This window comes from Cavia porcellus, unplaced genomic scaffold, assembly GCF_034190915.1.
Source record: "Cavia porcellus strain 051 isolate PalLab524CR breed Dunkin Hartley unplaced genomic scaffold, mCavPor4.1 scaffold_10, whole genome shotgun sequence".
In the NCBI taxonomy this organism is placed as follows: domain Eukaryota; kingdom Metazoa; phylum Chordata; class Mammalia; order Rodentia; family Caviidae; genus Cavia; species Cavia porcellus.
The window spans coordinates 7,202,957-7,221,839 of NW_026947493.1; the positions used below are offsets into that span (position 1 = coordinate 7,202,957).

At 45.6% G+C, this 18,883-nt stretch overlaps 1 protein-coding gene and 1 long non-coding RNA gene across 5 annotated transcripts in view; one reads left to right on the forward strand and one right to left on the reverse strand.

Annotated features, from left to right (window-relative positions):
- The window catches only part of Znf609 (zinc finger protein 609), a 218,929-nt gene that overhangs the window by 185,208 nt on the left and 14,838 nt on the right, over nucleotides 1-18,883 (forward strand). The window lies entirely within an intron of this gene.
- Nucleotides 1,995-18,253, reverse strand: LOC134477822 (uncharacterized). The gene is made up of 3 exons (XR_010050050.1): nucleotides 17,920-18,253; nucleotides 15,136-15,278; nucleotides 1,995-2,442 (listed from the first exon to the last, which is right to left on the reverse strand). It is a non-coding gene; the product is annotated as an uncharacterized LOC134477822 (long non-coding RNA).

Consider the following 18,883-nt stretch of genomic DNA (forward strand, 5'->3'; position numbering starts at 1 on the left):
ACACATCACATGTTAACCATCTCCTAGACAAAGAAGCACAGTATCGTCAGAATCCTAGAAGCACTTTCATGCTTCCCTTGCAGTAGCCTGATACTCAGAATTATTTCTGACCTCTGACATCGTAAGTGTGTGATACTCATTTTGGTTTTTGTTGTTTTGTTGTTTTTGAGACCGGGTCTTGATATGTAATTCAATTGGGCCTTGAACTTAGTTGAGATCTCAGACTAGCATCACACTCCCTGAAAATCCTCCTGTCTCAGCTCCCAAGTACTGGCATTACAGGCTCATGGCACCATGCCCTGCATGGTGTCATGCATTTTGAACATTTTGAGTAGCTATATAGAATCATTACAATCTACAGCCATACCACCCTGAACGCACCTGCTCTAGTCTGATCTCAGGAGCTAAGCAGGGTCAGGCCTGGTTAGTACTTGGAGGGGAGAATCATTATAGTACTGTTGGTTTGGTTTGGTTGTTTTTGAGGGTTGTTTTTTTTGTTTTTGTTTTGTTTTTGTACTGGGGATCAAACTCATGACCATGTGCTTACAAGGCAGGTGCTTATGTCACTGAGCTAAATCCAAGGTTTTGTTTTTGTTTGTTTTTGATACTAGGGTTTGAGCCCAGGGCCTCATACAGAGCTACATCCCTAATCCTTCTTTATTTTTCACTTTTGGAGACAGGGTCTCGTTAAATTGCTTCACATGCCCAGCTTGTACTTGAACTTGTGATCCTCCTGCCTCAGCCTCTGAGTGCTAAGGCTATAGGAGTGCACCGCCATACCCAATTTACAGTATATACTTTATGTTGAGCTGTTCAGCATTATACCAGCTAAATTCATCTGTGTCACTACATGTGGTTAGGTTTGTTTATTCTTCATAATGTGAATAATCCGTTACTTGCACAGTTGTTGATGGCCACAGGTGAGTGTCATTTAAAAATGCAGCCAGGAGTGGTGGTTCCTGCCTGCAATCCAAGTTACGTTGCTGAGGCAGAAGGGTCATGAGGTTGAGACCAGCCTGAGCAGCATAGTGAGACCCTGACTTGAAAAATAATTGTAGCTTGGGGCGGTTATACACTACAGTGGGAATTCTTGTGCATGTCTTTTGGGGAATGTGTACATTCCAGAGCACATACACTTAAGCATGGAGTTCCTATGTCACAAGTATCCTGATCACCTTTAGCAGACACTGCCAGTTTTCCAGATGGCAAACCTGAAAGTCCTGCTTCCAGTGTACTGTATCAGAATCCTGCTTATTCTGTATCCTTTCCAATGCTTGATATTATCATCTTTTTTTTAACCATTGTAGTTAGGGTATATTGGTGTATTGTTGTGGTATTGGTTCATATTTTCCTGATGAGTAATGAGATCAGGCATCTCTTCACTTGTTTATTGACAATTTGGAAATTCAAGTCTCTCTCCCTCTACCTCTCTGGTTAGGATCTCATCATGTAGTTCTGCCAGCCTTGAGCTCTGTAGCTCAGGCTGGCTTCAAACTTGCTGCAGTCCTCCCACCTCAGCCTCCCAAGTGCTGATTACAGATGTGGCCACCACCCCTGGCCACATTTATATCTAGACTTGCAGTCTGTCAGGAATTGACTTTTGTTTAGGGTGTGAGTTGGGAGTTAGGGCTCCTTTCCATGTGAGTATCTGATCGGCTCAGCTCCTTGCCCCCGCTGTATAGCAGAATCATATTTATTGTAAATCAGGAGACATGTAAGGGTTCCTTTCAGATTGCTCTTCTGTGCCAGTCATTCATTTGTTTATTCCTCTGTCAGTGTCTCAACTATAGCTTTGTAAATTTTGATGTCTAGTAATATTACCAGCTAGCTCCTTCTAGAAATGTACTTGCCAAATATTACGAGGTTTTGTGGCACTCACATCTCCTTCTGAAGTTGGTTTCCAGGTTCTTATCTGGAACAAAGTATTGAACACAACAAGCAGAAAAAATGATAGCAAAGTTTATTTAAAAAGTAAAAGTGAAGAGTGAGGGAGAAACTGACTCTGCAGAGCAAGCTTGGGCTCAGTAAAAGAGGAAAAGCAAAATGAAAGTTTACCCTGGAGGATGCAGGGTGGATGATGGTGAGGACATCCCCACAGCAAACTCTCTTGTGTGTGTCCTTTATGCTATCCACATCTTGAAGAACTTCTTTTCGGAACTTCTACATCTGGGTCCTGAGAGGTGGTGCTGGGACCCCACATCTCACACTGATGTCAGATCCCAATGCTCCTATGGGAAACCTGCTCGCATTCTCTTGAGAAGTCTGCATGTTGGGCTTTGGGAACTGTTCTGCTCACCTGTCCAGGATCTTGTAATTAACAGGTCCCACCTGCTTTCCCAGCCAGTTTTGCCACCGCCTCATCTGCTATCTCAGTAGTGTTAAGTCTTCAAGCTTTGTTGTACTTCTTCAAGATCACTTCAGCTGTTCTTGGCCTGTGGGAACCTGAGGCAAGAAGATCACCTGAGTTTGAGGACAGCCTGGTTTATGTAGCAAGTTCAGGGCCAGAGAAGAAACCCTGCCTTAAAAAATAGTAATAATTTTGAGATCGATTTGTGAATTTTTTAAGATAAAAGCCTGCTGAGATTTTGAGTGGGGTAACACTGAATCTATAGGTTTGTTTGAAGAAGACCCAAGGGGTTATCCGTTTACCTAGGCAGGCAAGGGTTTCCAAGGGGAGTTGAGGAAAAGAGGATCTTGGGAGCTGCCTGGTCTTGGGAGTGGTGGGCAGGGTGCTGTCCTGCCCCATTGCTTGTTCTGAGTCAACAGTGTGAGGAGGGGAAGCCCTCCCACTCCTGTGTTAGAATTCTGCCAGCATCACCATTCTCTGCTTGCCTGAGAACCCCTGAACTTAAGTGCAATCTGTTAGGTAAAATTCCGTGAGCTTAGTTAAAAGTTGATTTAATCAACACTGGCTCTGCATTTGGAGCATATTAATTTTCTAGGACTTTAAAAAGCATCAGTTGCCACAACCCAGTGCAGCTCCTGAGGTTCTTGGGGTTAAGGACAGCGAGAGGATGAGAAAAATAAAGACAAGACAAAGCTGGGGTCAGGTGGAGACCTTATCCTCCTGATGGGAGGAAAGGAACTGCTCAACCACTGGAGCACCTTTATTTATATACTGGGAAAAATGATGTCAATTTCAGCCCCTCTGCCTAGCAACCCACTGCCTGGCAGACCTGGACCCCTTGCCTTCTTGGTGCTGAAACAACTTGTTTACATAGTTTTGGTCTCTGTTATTTTCTGGGCTGGCCTTGCTTTAGCCCACCACATGTGGTCAATCGCCAGCTTCAACGGCTCCCTATAGTCAGCTTAAAACAACAGAAATATATCATCTGTTAGTTTCTGGAGGCTGGAAATCTGAAATCAAAGGTCCTCTAGGGCCACCTCTCATTTAGGTCTCTCGAGGGGACACCTGCTGTATCTCTAGTGTTTGCTGGCAGTCTGTGGTGTCCCTGGCTTGGCACTATGCCATGTGGTCATTGTTGTCTTCCTCTGCAAATTCCTCCCTTTTTTTGTAGGAAGAGCAGTGATAATTGGATCCTTGTGACCTTATTTTAAGTTGATTACCCCTGCAAAAACTCAATTTGCAAATCAGGTAACATTCTGAGGTCCTAGAGGTTGTACATATATTGGGTACAATTTAACTCATAAAAGGAGCCAATGAAAATTTCAAAATAATTATTGCCAGTCTGAAGAAAGGTGGAGTGTCTAGAACTGTTGGTAATAATGTGAGCCGCTATTTCCCAAGCCAGCCAGGCTCAGGCCGCCCTGTTCAGGAGCTCTTCCATGCAGTACCACTTCCCCTGCCCTGGAGCGACGTGGAAAGGCATTTCAGTGTTGTTGCTCTATTAGCAAACCCTGAAAAGCTTAGTAGAGGTTAACACAAAGAAAAATAGGTTTCTGGGGGCTGGGGATTTAGCTCAGCGGCATAAGCACCTGTCTTACAAGCAGCTGGTCGTGAGTTCAATCCCCGGTACCGGTAAAAAGAAAAAAGTGTTAAAAAAAAAAAATAGGTTTCTGCCCCTGGCTATACCTCACAGGCTCTGGCTAAGGAAGCATAGAAGGAAAAGTGCCTGGCACAAGGCAGCCATGTTACTCAGAGGCCAGTCCTGCCTAGGCGCAAGGCCCTAGGTGATGGGATTGCATTTGAACCCCAGGTGACCTCACAGCGGTTCCTCCAAGGTGTGAAATCTCTGGTTCCTAGTGGCTTGCATTCAGATAAGGACTCCTCAGGCAGGACAGAATGACCCCTGCCAGGTTCCACCTCCAGCCTGATACAGTGTGTGCTTCCATAGGGTCAGTGCACATTCACATAGTTTCCAAAATCTCTCAGAATCTCTCAGATCCTTGGCATCCTCAGCAGCCCCCTCCATGGCCTGGGGCAGATGGGGACTGCTGGTGACTGCTGTCCTTCCTCCTTTCCTCCTAACCACTCCCACTCTGGCACTTGGCTTGATAATGGCTTGTTTGTTTGTTTGTTTGTTTCTGGAAATGGGGTAGCACTATGTAGTGCAGGTTGGTCTTGAATCCCTTACGGAGCCCAGGCTGGCCTCAAACAAATGGCAGACTTCTTTCCTCAGCCTCCTGAGTGCAGGAATGACAGGCGTGCACCATCGTACCCAGTTTAACAATGGTTTCTATTGGTAATCGGAAATAAAAAGGCTGAGGGGCAAAGGATCCCTGCCTAACAAGTGTGAAGCCCTAGGTTCAGTTCCCAGTCCCAGAAATGAAAGGCGGGGGTGGGGAGCTGGGCTTAGTGAAAAGGCCCTGGATTCAATGCCCAGTACTGGGGGAAAAAATTAAATCCTGTCACTCACCCAGCTCTCATCCAGTTAAACTGAGTCAGGGTTTTTGTGGGAGGCCAGGAATCTAAAATTCTCCAGGTGCTTCCACTGTGCATCAGAACACACAGCTCCTCAGTCTGACTTCAGGAGTTTCTGTAGGTGGTACACGCCTGTCATCCTAGCACTCAGGAGGCTGAGGCAGGAAGATTGCTTTGAGTTCAAGGCCAGCCTGGAATGCAAAATGAGATCCTGGAATACAGACAACAACAAAAATCTCTGTAAAAGAGGATCCCAAACTGCTTCATTGACTCACCTCAGGTTTATCTTTAGGATGTTAATAAAGCACTCCTGGACAAGAGCTAGTTCTCTTGGGAAGTGTCCTTGATGGAGGAGTAATAAGTGGTTGAGGACATAGCTCAGTGGCACAATGCCTTGCCCGGCAAGTACAAGTACAAATAAAAAGAAATGAATGAGAGTCCTAGCCATATTTCTGCCTCTAGGTTTCTGGTCTTGGAAGACCTACATGTAATTTGATTCTTCCCTCACATCAGATCCATGATGAAGATGAGTGGCTTGCCTGGACAAGTAGGGTAAGGTCCTATTGCTGTTGCTGTGAAGCCAATTTGGGGTTCTGCTTGCATGAGCTTTGGTAGAGCATAAGAAATTTTTTTTTTTTTTTTTTTTTTGGAGAAGGGGTCTCGCTATGCAGTTCAGGCTGGCCTTGAGCTCACTTTGTAGTCCAGGCTGTCCTCGAACTTGCAACAATCCTCGCACCTCAGCCTCCTGAGTGCTGGGATTACAGGTGTGAGCCACCACACCTGGTTTAGAGCATAAGAATTTAAAGGGCTGGGGATTTAGCTCAGTAGGCATAAGTGCCTGCCTTGCAAGCAGGCAGTCGTGAGTTCAATCCCTGGTACAGATTAAAAAAAAAAAAAAGAAAGAAAAAGAATTTACAGCTGGCGAAAGCATTCTAGTAATTTTCATTAGTGTAGACCAATTTGGAATTTGAGGTTTTCCTAAAGTGTGGCAGTTTTTATCAGAGATTTTGCAATCACTCTCTGGCAAACCTTTAAAATGAATTATTTTCATCTAATGACTGCCCAATATAAGGACCTCTTAGCTGGTTTGTGGAGTACTTCATTTCTGAAAGCTACTCATTCTTGTGAATCTGATTCTTTTCACCCTTTCCCTATATCTCTGTTGGAACTTTTGTCCTGGAGGAAACAGTGCTCAGAAATATGTGTGATCTGCACGCACACGTTGGGGTTCAGTGTTAGACAGTAGCATGCCAAAGAGCAGTGTGGGGAGAGAAGTAGTGCCTGTGTCCCTGGTGGGACCTGTGTATTTAAACCAGCCTCCCTCGCTGGCGTCCTTCTCGTAGCTGGAGTCCTCTCTGAGTCCTAGCCTTGCTCTGGACAGATGAAATACGACTGATAGACTTGCTTTTTTTTTTTTTTTTTTTTTTTTGGTACCAGGGATCAAACTCAGGACCTCACACATGCCATGCTGGCACTGTGCCACTATGCTGTCTCCTGGCTTTCTTTTTTTTTTTTAATTGGTACCGAGACTCAAACTCATGACCATGCACTTGCAAGGCAAGCGCTTTATGCTGCTGAGCTAAATCTCCAGCCCCTGTCTCCTGGCTTTCTTACACTCTCTTTCTCCACCCGTCTCTGGAAGGGACTGGAAAACCTAAGGCCTGGCAGCACTGACCACAGGAGGAGAAATCTGTCTTAGCTGCATGCTCCTCCTCAACATTCGAGCTCTGCCATCTGTAGGAAAGCACATCTGCCTTTTTGCTTGAGAAGAAAACTGGAGCTGGCTCTGCAGTGCATGCCTGTAATCCCAGCTCTGGGAAGCCAGGCAGGAGGATCGTAAATTCAAGCCCCACCTGGACTTAGCAAGACCTCTTCTCAAAATGAAAAGAGCTGAGGATATAGCGTAGTGTAGAGGCCTTGGGATCAATTCCGTGTCTCAAAAAGAAAAGGAAATGGAGGGGAAGTGGGGGGAACCACATGAACTGGAGCCACAGAGATACTGTTGGAAGATTCTTGAGGCTCAGTGTGGCTGGGATCTTTGGCTACACTAAGGGTGTGGAGAGAATAAGGAAGACCTGACTGAGTAGAGCTTCTAAAGCGGCTTACCAGCTAAACATTGCCCAGCTCAGGGCTACTCGCCTCCCCTTCCAGAGCTGGATTCCAGGTTCTCATCTCAAACAAAGAACAGAATGAAACGAGCCAAAAGCAGTGGCAAAATTTATCCAAGAAAGCAAAAGTAGCTGAACCCAGTGGCTCGTGCCTGTCATCTCAGCACCTGGGAGACTGAGGCAGGAGGGTTACCAAGAGTTTGAGGCCAGCCTGGGTCCAAGATCACTGTGAACCACATACAGCAAGAACCTGTCTCAAAACAAAACCAAAAAACAACCGCTGTCAAGGCTGTGGGGAAAGGGCACTGCCCTTGTACACCATTGAGGGGGTGTAAGCTCGTATAGCCACTAGGGAAGTTAGTGTGGAGTTCCACAGTAAACTAAAACTAACTAGACCTGAAGGGTGGGGGCCAGCAGTAGAAATTCCATTGAACGCAACCAATCCCTTTCTAGATAGCTTCCCAGAACAGCTGAAGACATCATTTTACACTGATACATGCATACCCATGTTTATAGCAGCACAACAATTAGCTAAATCTTGGAAGCAGCCTGTATATCCAGCAGCAGATGAATTGATTAAGAAAACAGTGTACTCACAATGGAAGCTGAGTAGGGTGGCATGCATCTGTAATCCTAGCACTCAGGAGGCTGAGGCAGGGGGATTGCCATGAGGTAGAGGCCAGCCTGGGCTACATAGTTCAGGGACAGCCTGAACTACACAGTGAGACCCTATCTACCAAAACAACAAAAAACAAATACACAAAATGGGATACTATTCTGCCATAAAGCATAAATTTGAATCATTTGTAGAAAAATGACTGTATCTGAAGACTATAACAAGCTTAAATATCACACAGCTTCTCCCCTCACACACACACTTGGTAGCAGATATCCATGACCTCACACTTGCTAGACAGTTGCTGTGCTGCTGTGCTATATCCCTGGCCCTCTCACAGCTTCTCTTACATGAAAAACGCAAGATAAAGAACAAAATAAAACATAGACAATAAGAAACAGGGAGACAAATGTTTTACAAATGGGAAGATGGAAGAGGATAGGGAAGAAGAGGAAGGGGAAAGAAAATATGTGCATGTACCTAGTCCCCACAATGGAGAGTATAAGAATGGGAAGTATATTCTTTTGAGGCAGCAGAATGAAGAAGACAGGCATTAGAGCCAGGGATTTGAATTCAGATCCTGGCTTGGCAGCCTACACAACTATAGAACACAAAGAGTAGATGCCTCTGAGCTTCTGTTTCCTTGTAAGGTGGCGATGGGTATTCGGAGGTTCCGGAGAGGACTGGGTGGGTATAATAGCAGAAAATGCCAGAGCATGGTAAATAGTGACTGCTGGAAGTAATATATCTGCCATGAGAGAGGGAGGGACAGGCAGGCAGGAGATGTAACCCGCCGTACTGGGACTAAGCAGGCTTAGCTTTTATATCACTGGGCCTCGAGAAAATTCTTTGCAAGAGTGGTGTCAGAATATGAATCCTGAGTGCACAGCCATATTTCACGCATGATGATGATTATAGTCTAGAATGTGCCTGATGCTTCATCTCAGGTAAAGGAGGAAGATTGGTGCATATTCCAAAATCTGCATCTGCAGCAAATTTTGTCTGGCAGCAAAACACAAATATAAAAACTGGAACTGACCCCTGCTTTGGATGGCTATATCCAGACACTGACATCTGCATGCGAACCCTGGGAGGTAAGGTATCTACTGCCGAGTCTCCAGGGTTTACTATCCCAGGGTTTGTTTTACCCCTGGAAAATTCTGGAAAAATAGAAGTCATACTTCCAGGAAGGGTCAGAGCCATGACTGTGTTTAGTTGTATTTATGGATTTTTTTAGAAGTCTGAATCTTCGCACTGCATTTGATGCTGACTCTGGTTGTCCCCATGGAGGATGGGTGCGACCCCTAGGCTGACACAGGGTCACCATGCACAGCTCTGTACTGCTGGGATCCCTGGGTAGAGAATGGGAAGATAGCAGAGGCAACTATCTGTGAAGGAGGAAGAGGGCTCCTCAGGACCCATGCCCACTCATTACACCAGTGCTGTCCAGTGGTTACTGGGAAGCAAGGCTGTGGCGGCTGCTTCTGATGCAGCCTTGTGGGCCTTTACTGGGGGCGAGTGCTTTTTATTTTATACACAAAATACTAAAATCAAGATATTTACCAAAAATAGAAAAAATACGGCAGGAATAGGAACATTTCAGCATGTCCGATAAGAAGTTAGGTAAAGTCACTAATGTGTAAATCATATTAATTCAGGCACAGCCTGCTAGCAGTGTAAGATTTTGGGGAGTGGGGGATGGTGCAAGGCCCTGCGGCTGCTTAGAGGCCCACGCAGAGCAGCCCGCAGGTGGGACAGAAGGAGCTGCAGAAGGCGCCTGCTGCTGAGAGAGAAGAGCCGGGCAGTGAGCCTTCACTTAGCTCCTGATCAGCTTAGGGCTCTTCAGGCACTCTAGCCCTGGCACTGAGAGGTACGGACTTTGTGAGGAGCTGTCAAGCCATTCTGGAGGCTGAGGCAGGAGGATTGCAAGTACAGATGCAGCCTAGGCTACTTAGCCAGACTGTCTCAAAATAAAGGCAGAGTTATAGCTCAGATCAGGGCTTCCGGTCGGCCCCCAGCTCTGGAGGGCAGGTACACATACATCCCCTTTGGGAAGCTCTGGATTAGAACAAGGAGCATTGCTCATAATAACATCCATTTTTTTTTTTAATCCTAAAAGTTTTCCCATTTCATTCCAGATTATAAACTTTTTTTTTGTACCAGGGATCGACTGTACTCACAACCTCAAGTGTGCCAGGTAGGCGCTTATGCCACTGAGCTAAATCCCTGGCCCAAACTTTCTGTTCAGCCCCACTCTCCCACCTTCAGACAGACACAAACAAAATATGTTTGATTTATTAGCCCTTTGTAGATTAAGAAATCACTAAGGAGCTGGCTGTGGTGGCTCACACCTGTAATCCAGTGCTCGGGAGGCTGAGGCAAGAGAATCACTGTCAGTTCCAAGCCAACCTGGACCTTATGGCCAAAAAAAAAAAAAAAAAAAAAGGTGACCAAGGTTGACATTGCCTGTGACTTTCCTTTATCTCAGGGGCATAAGCACCTGCCTTGCAAGTGTGTGGTCGTGAGTTCAATCCCTGGTACCAATAAAAAAGAAAAAGACAAAATAATAATAATAATTCCTTAATAATGTGCAGAATTTCACACTTTCCTAGACCAGGAGTCAAAAGGCTATAAAACTGGTAGCAGTGCTATCAAGGTGCTAATGAGTTGTAAATACATTTTTAGGTGCTGAAGGAACCTTTAGTTAAAGATGACAGCGCTCCAGCACCCTCTAGGGGAAGACTGGATGGAGATACTTGGTGTGTTGTCTCGCAAACTCGCCAGGCGTGGGCATGGAAACCCAGAGAGCTCTTTCTCTCTCATTGTGTTGCCATCAGTGAGGTACGGTGAGGTACGGCTCACTAAGCTACCTGGCCTCCCAGTTAATGTGTGTATCTCAACCGGACTGTAAAATAGATTGGACAGTTTTGTTTTTGTTGTTGTTTTAGAACTGGAAATCGAACTCAGGACCTCGCACTTAGCAGGCAGGCTCTGTACCGCTGAGCCGTATCCCCAGCCCTGGATTGTAAAATAGACTGGGACTGCAGCCCTGTCATAGCATACCAGTTCCTACCAGTTAATTTGTTTGTTCATTGTACTGGGGATTGAACCCAGGGAGGCTTTGACTTATATCAACTCCTTTTTTTTTTTTTAATACAGGATCTTTCTAAGTTACCCAGAGTGACTCAGATGTGGGATTCTCCTGCCTCAGTATCCCAAGTAGCTTCGATTACAGGCCTCTACCTACTCCCATCCCATTAAATATTGATTAAAGGATAGATAGATAGATAGATAGATAGTACCAGAAACCCCATACACTAGATTTAGGCATCTGGGTTGTTTAGGCATCTGGGTGCATAGTGCAAAGTTAAAAAGAAGTGAGAGACAGGCACACTGATGCACACCTGTAACTCCAGCACCTGGAGGATGAGGTAGAGGATCACAGGTTTAATGCCAGCCATGGCAACTTGGCAAGGCTATGTTTCAAAATAAAAATAATACAGAAGGTTACAGATGTAGCTCAGTGCAAAGGCCAAACTATAAAAGAGGGGCTGGAGCTGGGCATGGTGGCACACATCTATAATCCCAGTACTCAGGAAGTAAAGGAAGGAGGACTGCTCCAAGTTTGAGGCCAGCCAAGGTTACATGCAAGTTCAAAGCCAGCCTGAACTGCATAGTGAGATCCACGGAGGGGTCAGGGAGAGTGCACAGCAGAGAGTCCTTGCCTAGGATACACAAAGCTCTCATTCAGTGCCCGTTTTCAAAAAGAAAAAAGAATGGTATCTCTGACACAATACTGCTTTTAAACACACACACAAAAAAATAATGCAGATAATACTGTATACATTTTGTAAGAACATACACAAACAAACCTGTGTTTACATTAAACAAAGAATAGGGGCTGGGGATTTAGCTCAGTGGTGCAAGCACTTGCCTGGCAAGTACAGGGTCATGAGTTCGATCCCCAGTACCAAATGAAAAGAAAGGCTGCGGGGCACATGGGAAATGTATAACAGAATAAGTAAATAACAAGAGAAAGCTGAAAACGGCCTTCATTGTTTTGTTTTTTCAGCCTTCATTGTTTTAGGTTTAGAAGTGAGCATGGATGAGCAGTAGCTTTAGGAGCAAGGAGTGAGTGGCTCAGAACAATCAGAATGTTTCTCTGATTCCCTGTACCCCTTCAGTGCATTAGCTCACAGTGACAAGTATCTCCTTGGCATCAGCTGCTGGACTCCCTTGGTCAAGGCCATCTTCCTGACTCAGCCTCAGTTTGTCACATCAAGATCTTTTCCTTCCTTGTGTGTCTTACTGATCCACATACCTCTAGGACTCATTAAATCCTCTTTTCTTTCTCTGGCTGTCACAGTATGGTTTTGGGTTTTGGTATTGGGGATTGAACCTATGGCCTTGTATGTGATAAACCTCTTGCAGTTTTGTGGTGGTGGTGGTGGTGTTTTTTGTTCATTTTTTGAGATGGGGAGGTCTCACTGTGTTGCCCAGGCTGGCCTCAAATTCCTGGGCTCAAGTGATTCTCTTGACTCTGCCTCTGGGATTACAGGCACATACAACTATGCCTAACTGGCTGGTTTTTGTTTTTGTGGTGCTAGAGATCAAATCCAGGGCCTCAGACATGCTAGATCAAGCGCTCTACCACTGAGCTACTCCCTTTGTCTGCTTGCCTGGTTGATTGGTTTGGTTAGTTGGTTGTTGATTGAACCTAGGGCCTTCTCACCAAACTACATCCTTTTTAAAATTTATTTATTTTTGAGGCAGAGTCTCACTAAGTTGCTCAGCCTGGGCCCAAACTTAGGATCCATCTGCCTCACACTCTCAAAATGCCTTATGTTTTATTTTGAAACAGGGCCTAACTTACTAAGTTGCCTCTCAAGTGCTGGGATCACAGGCGTGCACCATTAGATGCAGCTTCACAGTGATTTTTATGTGTAAACACTCTCCAGCCCTCACAGAGGAAAACTTTCACCCCAGAAACGAGATCTCTACTGGATTTTGAATCTCTAGTGCCACTTGGCACAGTGATGGGGTGTAAGTAATCATCTGCTGGCTCATTGCATGGGAGCAGTGTTTCAGAGTAGGTAGACTGGACAGTCTCAGTGACAGAACCAGAGACCAGAGGTGGGGACGGTCTGCAGGCAAGGCGGTACTGTACGGCTCAGAGCAAGGATGCAGAGCAGCATCATCCCGAGAGCTCTCAAGGCGGAGTGGCCGGCGCTCACCCAGCACACAGCTGCCAGCCAGGGCAGGGTCTTCCACTCAGCCGTGTTCCCTGTTCCTTACGCTGAGTCCCCAGCTTCCCTTACTGGTCATCACTTGGCCCTGTGCAGGACCCAGAAGCTTCCCACCAGGAGGACCCCAGCTAGGCAGGCAGACTTCTAGGGGTCAGATCCCACAGCAGTGCTGGACCGGCTGGTCCGCATCTCCCAGCGTCTCCCAGTGTGGAGGCGATGGCAGCCTGGTTCGCTCCTCTCCTCTGCAGGCACCGGGCAGCAGCGCTTGCACTATATGCAGCAGAGTTAGCAGTTCTCAAACTCACCATAAAAGTGATTAGGGACCTAAAAGGTTTTATTTATGTCTACTCACATAAAGGCTGTGTCTATTAATATTTGTAGTACTAGAAATTAAAACTGAAAAACTTGCCAGGTGTGGTGGTCACACCTGTCATCGCAGCCCTTGGGAGGCTGAGGCAGAATGACTGCCATGAATTCAAGGCCAGCCTGTGCTACATAATAAGACCTGCCTCAAAGCAAACAAAAAAGCAACATACCCCTCGCTGACATGTATCTACTTGCTCATTTAGTTATTAATCTGTCTCTCTGCACTTGGAAGGTAAGAGCAGAGATTTTTGTCAGTTTTATGCAATGCTAGATCTAAGTGCTGTAGAATAGAGGCCCCCAAAAAGGTAACTATTTGTGGAAAAACAAAAGAATAAATAAAAAAATTATTGAAATATTCCTTCTAAAACTACTAACTAGCCAGGACAATGGCACACATCTGTAACTCCAGCACTGGAGTTACAGTGGGGGGAGGCTGGGGGGGATAGCAAGTTTGAGCCCAGCCTGGGCAACTTAGTGATTTAGTGAGACCCTGTCTTCAGATAAAAATAAAACCCTGGAGTGATGGTGCACATCTGTAATCCCAGCACTCAGGAGGCCAAAGCAGGAGGATTGTCACAAGTTTGAGTCCGGCCTGGGCTGCATAGTGAGTTCAAGGCCAGCCCTGGAATACATAGCAAGACCCTGTCTCAAAAAATCAAAAATAGGGGGGATGGAGGTTTAGCTCAGCGGCATAAGTGCCTGCCTTGCAAGCAGGCAGTCGTGAGTTCGATCCCTGGTACCGATAAAAAGGAAAAAGACAAAAAAAAAAAAAAAAATCAAAAATAGATCAGGGCTGGGGTGTAGCTCAATGCAGAGGCTCTGGGTTTAAACCCCAGTGTGTGTGTGGGTGGGTGGGGGGTGCTCTATATTTATTGCTGTGAATAGATAATACACACACATGGCACTCAGTTCAAGAGGTGACTGTTTCCCTGTAGAGGTGGCCAGCTGTGCGTAGACTGCACAGGACCTCTCAGGCTTGTGTGCTGAAGACACTGAGAAAGGCATAGGACAGAAACAAGGCAGGAGGTGCTGTAGTAGTTAGGGAGCACTCAGAGACCCTGGAGCAGAAGTGAGGTACTTGCAAGGGTGATCCACCAGGCTTGCTACCTGTCAGAACCAGGACACGAGCTCGGGGAGGAGTTGGGCCTAAGTGGAAACTGTCTTCAGGATTCTGGGGAGGATGACACTGGTCACCTCTTTCTTTTTGCCATGTCCACAGTGGTGCTGCCATGTCTCTAGGTGTGCCCAGGCTTTCCTTTCATGGACACACAGAAAATCAGGACACTTTCTAGAATGAAGACTGTTTTCCTCTGACTTCAGACTGCTTCCTGCTCTGAAGTCAGCCCCTAATAGAAAGCTAGGTCTGTTTAGTGTTATTTTCTGCTTTTCCTTCCTGTCCTCTTACTCCCCTAGCTGTCTCGGCTTGGAACCTTGTAGAAAGAGTGTTATACTTGAGCAAAATGTGTTTCCTTTGACATTTAAACACTCCTCCATTTGCTTTCCACATTAGAATCCTCCCGCTTACCCTCGCTGCTCCCACCATTGTCTGACCCTCTCCCCTGCAGCCTGTTCCTTACTGCTGAAGTCTGCAGATGACTCCTGAGGAAGAAGCCGTGTCTATAAATGTGTGTTCCTGCCTGGTATGTCTTCTGTGCTTGCTTCTGTGCCTATCCTGGTCCACCCTCTGAGCTAGATGCTGGCTGTTGGAAAGTCAGTGGGCGCAGTCCTGGTTACACTATGTAAGCGCTGAGCAGAGCTGCCCCTCACTGTGGGGAGACACCGCTGCAAGAAAGAGGTGCAGCTGCTTTCCCAGGAGACCTTGTCATTTCCTTAAGATGCCAAGCTGGGAAAGGGGAGACCCCTCCCCACTGTGTTCCCGTATGTGTCTGTCTTTGAGGTCAAGTAAAGGACCAGGCTAAGAAAACTGTGAAGAGAAGCAGAATAATTCATCACAGACAGCTGTGCCATGTCTCTCACCCAGCTCTGACTGCATTAACAGCAAGGCCTTCCGTAAATGACTTGGCCTTTTAGACTCAGATGTTCTCATTCAGGTGGTGTTAACGAAGTCTGTGGTAGAGGACTTGACTGCCATGTGAAAGGCCCTGGTTGGATCGCCAGCACTGGAAAATAAAACACAAAACAAAGTAGCTTAACAATCTTTATGCAAAGGTTACACTTCCTATTTCTGTATCCCTGCCTTATTCAAAAATGTGATTTAAAACACTGGACATTGTAGCCCATGCCTGTAATCCTAGCACTTAGGAGGCTAAGGGAGGACGACTGCAAGTTCCAGGTCAGGCTGGATAATGTAGTGTGACCCTTTCTCAAAAAAAGTGATTTCAGACTGCCAGTATTTAGTAAGATAATATAGAAATGTTCAGCACTATAAAGTAGATATTTAGCAAATGTTTTAATCAAAATGCAACTGAGTTGCTTTTTTGATGCAACTAAACCAAAGTTCTTTCCTGCCCTAATTTCAGTAGAATGAGATTGTTTTTGGTAGGAGTAAATCTCCACCCCCATCTCTCATCTGAACTGATTTTATGATAAAGAACCTTAAATTCTGATTCCACCCCAAACAAGCTAAGTGCAGTCTTTTTTTTTTTTTGCCCCCTCTGGTGAGATAGGGTTTCACTCTGCAGTTCAGGGACTGTGCTTGAATTCATTATGTAGCCCAGGCTGGCCTCAAACTTGAGGTAATCCTCCTACTTTAGCCTCCCAAGTGCTGGGATTATAGGCATGCACCACCACACAGCTAAGTAAGGTCGTTTTAAAACCGTGCCCAAGGAGGCTGGAGATTTAGCTCAGTGGCATAAGTGCCTGCCTTGCAAGCAGGCAGTTGTGAGTTCGGTCCCTGGTACCGATAAAAAGGAAAAAGACCAAAAATAAATAAATAAATAAATAAATAAAGCAAGCCATGCCCAAGAGTTAGCCATCTAACTCAGGGGTGATGGCATAGGTTTATAATCCCAGCACTCAGGGATTCTAGGCCAAAGCAGGAGGATTCCAAGTTGAAGTCCAAATTAGCAAGACCCTGCCTCAGAAAATAAAGGGTTGGGAATGCAGCTCAGTGCAAAGGGCGTGGTTTCAGTCTCCAGAAAACCAACAAAAAAAAACACACCAGAAAATACATACAGAAAGGAAAAAACCAACTTTCTTTTTTGGGGGGAGTTTGGTTTTACTACTTTGTTTTGCTTTTTTTGAGACAGGGTCCAGGTCTTACTTTGTAGTTCAGGCTGGCCTTAAACTGACTAGGACTTAAACATGGTGACCCTCCTGCTTTAGCTTCTTGAGTGCTAAAATTACAGATGTGTGTGTGCCACCATGCACAGTTTGAAACAACTATTCCTGTTTTCATATCACATGCTTGCAAAAGCAGAACAGCTATAACAGACTTTCAAAAGATACGTAGGAGACTTCCTAGTATCAAGACTTGAACAGCCACAGTCATCAAGACTGTGTGGTAATGACACAGAGGTAGACATAGTGTAATGGAACAGAACAGAGTACTCAGGAACGGGTGCACACAGATGTGTGCAATTCATTTTTGACAAATGTCCAAAAGCAGTTCTTTGGGTAAAAAGCCTTTGGAGCCCAGCACTCGGAGGCTGAGGCAGAAGAATCTCCCTGTTTTGAATCCAGCATAGTGTACATAGGGAGTTCAAGGCCAGCTTGAGACTACATAGCCAAAACCATCTCAAAAAATCAAGAAAAAAAAAAAAAACCAAGCGTAGTGGCACATGCCTGTAATCCCAACACTCAGGAGGCTGAGGCAGGAGGATCACTCACTGCAAGTTCAAAACCATCCTGGACTACAAAGGTCAGCCTGAACTGCATAGTGAGACCTTGTATCCAAAAAAAAAAAAAAAAAAAAAAAAAAAAGCCCAGAGTGGTGGCACATGCCTGTAACCAGCACTGGGAAGACTGAGGCAAGAGGATTGCTGTGTGTTCAGACCAGCTTGGGCTACCTAGTAACTTCACTGCCACCCTGAACTATATAGTAAAACTATATCTCAGAAAACAAGCAACCAACCAAAACTGATCCTGATCCATCAAAAGGGAAAATGCTAAATAGAATATAGAATTTCACAGAATTACACATGTTCTGGGAAATACCGTTAAGATGATGAATGATAAGCTGCAGAGGAGGAAATATTACACAAAGAGTCTGGTGTGTGGGCTAGAAAGAACCCTCAAAGCTCAGCAATTGAAAATGGGCAAAGACAGGACCACTACCAGAGGCTGCACAGCCAACAAGTGCACAGAGGAGCTGAGGCAGAAGGATCACCTTGAGTTAGAGGTCAGCCTGGACTGCATAGCAACACCTGGTCTCAGTCAGTCATTCAGTGTCTGTTTTAGAAGTGAGGAACAATCATTGAAGCCTGTTGTGCACACCTATAATTCCAGGATTTGGGGGCTGAAACAGGAATAGTTGGAGTTCTGTCTGGACAGTGTAGCCGCCTAAGGATACCCTGTCAAAGTGAAAAATCAAAAAGGACGGGAGAGGTGCCCAGTGCTGGAATCAGTCAGTACAACTGAAGAGGTCAAGGTTGTAGTTCATTGCAAAAGCTCTGGGTTCAATCCCCAGCACAAGAAGAAAGAAAAGAAAGGAACAGTGAAAAAATCTGTAATATAGGAGAAAGCCTTTTAAAATATGACAAAAACTCAGAAGCCATAAAAGATGGATAAACATAACAATATAAAAGTAGTTTCTATATATTATTAACCACCATTGACAAGCATCATGCTGAAGGAACATACCTGATTTGTATTTCAGGCAAAGCCTTTACTCCAGTGTATTCAAAGTTGCAGACGGGTGACGCATGTGGGCAGGCCTGTGGTCCCAGGAGTCTGGCAGTCTGGGAGACCAGAGCAGGAGGATTGCAATCAAGTCTCACCTGGGCACTATAATAAAGGGTTGGTGCTATAGTCCTTGGGAAGGCATTAGATTCAGTCCTGTTGTTCTCAGTGTTTGCAAGGGAATGGATTTCATACAGGACACATAATTATGGGATTATTTTATAACATCCACCCAAAAGTCAAATCAAAACAGTGGAAGAGAGCTGCCTGCCCACTACAGACCCAAAGAATCCAGTTGAGGGCCTAGAGCCCATGGAGGCCTAGAGTCCACGACAATGTCCCATGCAAGTCTGTACCAAACATCTGCACTGGGAAGGCCCAAAGGTCAGTGGTGGAAGCTAGAGAGTCTACACCAGTGGGATGAAGGATCTGTGCCAGCAGGCTGAGGGCTCTGCACTGGAGCCAGGAAGTGAGGCTCAAAGTAAGGACCAGAGCTCCCCTGAAGAGAACCACAGGCATCTCAGTGACAGCAAGGACCCTGATGAGAACAGCTGAGTTCATTTCAGGAAAACCAACGAGACAAAGCTTCTCCAGGAGAATCAGCAGCACCATCTTCCCCCCTGGTTCTGCTTTTACGCTGTTGGCAGCAACCCTCATGTGGACCTTCCACATCCAGCACCTCGCTGACTCAGTTCAGCTGGGGTTTCCAGTGGACCATTAGTTAATCTACCACAAATCACCAGAACCAAAATACTAAAAAAAAGTTGCAAATTTTAAAAAGACTAATAATTCAGCAAAAGGAAAGAAACAGGATCAAAATATGAATAGACAATAAACTGGAAAGGAATATAAATGTCTTAAATACACTCTGTGTGTGTGTGTGTGTGTGTGTGTGTGTGTGTGCGTGCGCGCGGTACTGGGGACT